This window comes from Salvelinus namaycush, chromosome 5 (assembly GCF_016432855.1).
Source record: "Salvelinus namaycush isolate Seneca chromosome 5, SaNama_1.0, whole genome shotgun sequence".
In the NCBI taxonomy this organism is placed as follows: Eukaryota; Metazoa; Chordata; class Actinopteri; order Salmoniformes; family Salmonidae; genus Salvelinus; species Salvelinus namaycush.
In genome coordinates, this window is record NC_052311.1 from 39,442,310 (window position 1) to 39,448,309 (window position 6,000).

Below are 6,000 nucleotides of genomic sequence, written 5' to 3' on the forward strand. Positions count from 1 at the left end.
TCCATTGAATTGGGGATAGTTTAACCAAAATATACCACAAAATACACCCTAGAATTGCCTTATGTGTGTCCCACAAAAAAAGGTTCACTGTTTTAAGCTAACTCTTTTGATGAATTTATGCAACATTCGCCAAATTCCCAGGATTAACTTCCCATGGAAAAATTCCAGAAATTTACCGGAAAGTTTCCAACCCTTTGCAACCCTAGCCTGGGCCATGAATAATACATTGAGTTGACTTTCATCAGGAGTTTATTGGACAGTGCCCCTCCATCTTGAACTCGTACACACACATGGGCGCATACACACACACACAAGCATACATGCACGCACGCACACGCACAGACACACGCACAGACACACGCACACGTGTAAATGTAGCATCTCTTCTCAGGTATTAATGAGAGTGGGATCGGTCTCGAATCACCTCTCTCTCTCTTTCTCTCTCTCTCTCTTTTTGTGTATAGTATAGTCTCAGCAACTTTGGTCTCAGCAGCAGAGGAACGCCAAGCCAACCATGTCAGGTTCCTGTAGCTCCTCCAATCTGCTGACTGGCCTGTTTTACCTGTCGCCACGGGCTGATGCTAAATGTCAATGACATTAAATCCCTTTGTTAAGTCAAATCCAATTTAATTGTGTCACCGGTGATTTGCTCATTGCATGCATACGATATTGTATATCAAGACCGGCACTTCACAATTGACTGTGATATTTTTGAAAACATTGAAGTGAAATGAAAAGTTTGACAGCACGGGGGGCTTTGGAGGATTATGATATCTGCTTCTGGCATTCCAGTGGTAATATTGTATAAACGGAATAGCACTCAACACTATTGATGGTCTCTTTGATTTAGTAGCGCACCTAGGAGAATGTCATCAGGTTTCTGTGTATTGTATTGTGCTGGCTTGACATATTCATTTCAACTGGGTAAAAAAAAAGAAGCAAAAAGGTAAAAACAGAGACAGTATTTTGGACATGATATATTTTACAGCAATGCACTATAGGCCTCTTTACTTTCTGGGCGCACTCTTCAATACTGCATAATACAGCATAGCAGACATTACTGTAGTCAATTCAATATCAAATCATTCAGGAAGTAAACTGACATTTCCAAATTCTAGTTTTCCTCATTGCTTTTCCAGTGGCAGAATATTCTACTTCCTATTTTGGATTTTATTTGATTAATTGACGGTCACTGGGGAGATTGAAGAGGACACTTGCAGTTCGCTGTCCAGATTTCTCAGTGCTCTTCCTCTTTGGTTCGGATGATGACGGCCATGATTTAACATCATTATGTTGTTTGTCTCTTACCATACCGTACGGCTCCCGGATTTTTACCTGAGCAGTCATATCAAAAGGGCCTTAAAGATACCTCTCATTTGAAGGGTGGTATTAAAATCTTCAGCAAGCCTGTACTTTAGATGTCTGAACGTCAGAAAATCTTCAGATGAGGCGCAGTTAAAATATAGAACAGAAAAAAAACACACGTTTTAAGTTAGTTTCAGTTCTCTCAAGAGAGGATAAGGATGTGAGTTGTAGTATCATAAACTCCCCCATGCATGTGTTTCTGTGTACTCAGGACGGATTATTGTCAGAATGTGTGGTACAGGTACTCTTCCAAACCCATGTAGTATATGGTTGCAGTCCATTGTTTATAGTTGTGATGTGTAGCCCTTTGTGTGTGTGTGTATGTGTGTGTGACAAGAGCACGCTCAGACAGGGTGGGTAATAGCAGACATTACTGGTGTGGGGTTTCAGACATGGAAAACAACAGGATCGTTCTCAACCACACACGCACGCACGCACGCACGCACGCACGCACGCACGCACGCACGCACGCACGCACGCACGCACGCACGCACGCACGCACGCACGCACGCACACACACACACACACACACACACACACACACACACACACACACACACACACACACACACACACACACACACACACACACACACACACACACACACTTCTCATGGCCACTGGCATGTGTGAAGGATTGGCATGCACACACACCCTCCCCTTAATCTCCTCATACTAATTTTATTACACAGAACATCAGACTGACTCAAAATACTGTACAGGCTTAAGAGCCCTCGCACTCACATGCGCAAATGCATTCTGCATGTGTATTTGCAAATATGTCGTATCATGTTATTACATGTTTGTTTTAATGACTGTAGATAGTGTGTGTATGTGATAGTAGTATATATGACCGTGTGTGTCTGTGTGTGTGTGTGTGTGTGCGTATGGGTAAGTGCGTGTGTGGTGTGTGTGGGTGTGTGTTGTTGTTGTTGTGTACTCTGAGACCAGGAAGTCCCTCCTCTCCACCCAGTGGTGAAAGGCCTCCCAGAATTCCCCTCTCTCTAGTGATGTGGAACACTGCCGCCAGATTACCATATCATTACCATACCATTACCATAACATTACCAAAGCACAGCTTGTGTTAGTGTCTGTGGACATTGTATCAGCTCATCAAGAGATTCAACCCCCCCCACCATGCCTATTTTACACATGCCCTACCTTCCACCTGTCTCTCTCTACCAATCATACATGTACTCTTGAGGTGTGTTTTCTATCTGAGTAAAGCACATGTAATTGATGTAGAGAACTGGATTTACTGGGCTAAATGAAATCAGAGCGCTCAGAGATCAGTCAACTCGGCTGTCAATCACGCTTAAAACTACCTTTGAACAGGGCTTAGTCTGTATACTGTACCTCATTTAGAATCTCAATATCCTTTCAACAAAAGATCCAAACCTGCGAGTTACAGACTGACCAGTCAACTGAGCGAACGTGCAATATCAAACCAGGACATGTAAAATGTGGACTGCAGACAAACGTAAATGCTGCTTACATGTGCTAAAACAGATACAATATTGACAGTATCTGGCTAAATTATTAGAAAGTACTTGTAAATATACAAATAAATATATTCTATAAAGGTTTCAAGGTAATGGACATTTAAGTCTACCCGAACAACCTCCATTACCGATGTGTTCATATGCATGGTGGATGGATGTTGGCTGAAATGCAATGACCAGACCCCAAAGCACACCTCTCTTTCCTCTCCCTCCTCCATCCCTCTCTCCTGTGTCCTCTCCCTCTCTTTGCTCTTTGTGCAGGGCACTTAGGGGCACGGGGAGGAATACCAATACTCTAATGGCTAGTTGTGAGGCCCCATTCCATTAGTTAGAGGGCTGAGGGTTACTCCTCTCTCTCTCTCTGTGTGCGTGCGTGTGCGTTTTTTCACCTTTATTTAACTAGGTAGGCCAGTTGAGAACAAGTTCTCATTTACAACTGCGACCTGGTCAAGATAAAGCAAAAAACAACAACACAGAGTTACACATGGGATAAACAAACGTACAGTCAATAACACAATAGAAAAAAATATATACAGTGTGTTCAAATGGAGTAAGGAGGTAAGGCAATAAGTAGGCCATAGTAGCGAAGTAATTACAATTTAGCAAATTAACACTGGAGTGATAGATGTGCGGATGATGATGTGCAAGTAGAAATACTGGTGTGCAAAAGAGCAGAAAAGTAAATAAAAACAATATGGGGATGAGGTAGGTAGTTGGATGGGCTATTTACAGATGGGCTGGGTACTGCTGCAGTGATCGGTAAGCTGCTCAGATAGCTGATGCTTAAAGTTAGTGAGGGAGATATAAGTCTCCAACTTCAGCGATTTTTGCAATTCGTTCCAGTCATTGGCAGCAGAGAACTGGAAGGAAAGGAGGCCAAAGTAGGTGTTGGCTTTGTGGATGACCAGTGAGATATACCTGCTGGAGCGCGTGCTACGGGTGGGTGTTGCTATGGTGACCAGTGAGCTGAGATAAGGCGGAGCTTTACCTAGCGAAGACTTATAGATGACCTGGAGCCAGTGGGTTTGGCGACGAATATGTAGCGAGGGCCAGCCGACGAGAGCCGATGATTCTGCTCACTCTTAACTCCTCTCCCACCTGTCCTACTCATGCCTCACTCTCAGCCGTTAAGACAGGGAGGAGAAACGGACAGACAGACGCAAAAAGAGGCAAAGAGTAGTCTCTGACTCTGGAAGATGTAGATGCTTCTCCCTTCCAGGTGGGAATGCCAGGAAGAAATGGAGGACGAGGAGGAAAAGAGCAGAAATTATGTTGGTTGCTCTCTCTCTCTCTCTCTCTCTCTCTCTCTCTCTCTCTCTCTCTCTCTCTCTTTCTCTCTCTCTCTCTCTCTCTCTCTCTCTCTCTCTCTCTCTCTCTCTCTCTCTCTCTCTCTCTCTCTCTCTCTCTCTCTCTCTCTCTCTCTCTCGTCGGAGTGCATGCTGGGAGTGAGTCGTCAAGCAGGAGTGATTGTGAGAGCGACTGGAATTCTTTTCACTCTATTGGGTTTTGGTGTGTATATATATATATATTGATTAGTTTAGTTGTTTTAAGGGTATCTTGTCTAACTATCACTAAGCACGTATAGGGGTGGTGGGATCGTTGAGGTTGGTTTTCGCGAGGGCACAACCAGCGGGTGGGGCTGGTTGCAATGGCCACTCGCGGAAGTTTGGAGTTTGAAAAACTTAGTCGGCGGCATGGAGTAAAGATTCCTGCTGCGGCCGGGTGTTCAGTGGAAGAATGTAGTTTGGCTGTGGGTGCTATCATTATTTTTCCGCTTATGAATCCGGCGAAGAAAGTTATATTTTCTAACGTGCCACCATTTGTTAGAGATGAAGTGTTGGAGCGAGAGTTATATCGTCATGGTCAAATCGTATCTACAATAAAGAAGGTTCTTTTTGGATGCAAATCTCCGTTGCTGAAACATGTCGTGTCTCATAGGAGACAAGTGCATATGATCTTAAAAAAGGACGTTGATGAACTGAATTTAGCGTTCAGTTTTAAGATTGATGGATTTGATTATGTCTTCTACGCTTCTACTGAATCAATGAAATGCTTTGGCTGTGGAAGAGAGGGGCATTTGGTGCGTAGTTGTCCCGAGAATGAGCGCGCAGAGCCCGGTAGTAGCTCTAGTGCTGGTGCAGCTAACGCACCACCGCGAAGGGATGAACATGCTAAGGGTGCAGGGGAAGGGAGAAGGTGGGCAGATGTGGTTGGAAAAGTAGGAGAGGAAGGCATTGTGGATACGGGGGCAATTGTGGTAGATCAGAACAAAGAGGGAGGGGAAACAGTCGGTGAGATTGCGACTGCCGTCGCTGAGGTGGTGCTGGAAAATGAAATTGGAGGTCAAGAGGAGATTGAAATAACGGAAAAGGAAGCAGCTGTTTTCAAAGTACCGAGGAGTAAGAGGAAGAATTTAAGGGGTGGTGAAGGGTCTAATTCTAAGAGGAAGGTAGAGATTGATAAATCAGTTGAGGATGAACAGGTTGTAGAGATGGTGGAGTTTTCTTCTGGGGAGGATAGCGAGAGTGAGTCATCTGACGCGTCACAACAAAATAGCGAGATAAATGGGGTGGAAGGGAGGTATGGGATTGAGAAGGTACGTCAATTTCTGAAGTTGACAAAAGGGAAGAAATATATGCAGGATTACAATGTAACTGATTTTTTCCCTGAAAGTGAATTGTTTATTGAATCAGCAAAGTTTCTGATGTCAAAAATTACAGGGGGAGGTTTGACAAGCCCTGAAATTGCTAGACTCAAGAAAGTGGTCACGAGAGTGATAAGTGATGTAAATTCTAAAGAAAATGAAAGAGTTCAGTTGCAGCTTTAACTCTGTAAAGAGATGTGGTGTCTGTATCTTCCTCTGTATATTTTTTTCATCCATGAGCAGTTTTAAGATTTCTTCTTTAAACGTAAATGGGGCAAGAGATGGTAAAAAAAAGAGCCATAGTGTATGAGTTAATTAGGGGAAAGGGAAGTGACATAAATTTTCTACAAGAAACGCATAGTAATTTGGAAAATGAAGTTATGTGGCAACAGGAGTGGGGGGGGGACAGTGGTGTGTAGTCATAAAAACTCAAAAAGTGGGGGTGTGGCTATCTTGTTCTCAAAAGGGTTTTTGCCTTTGTCATATGAG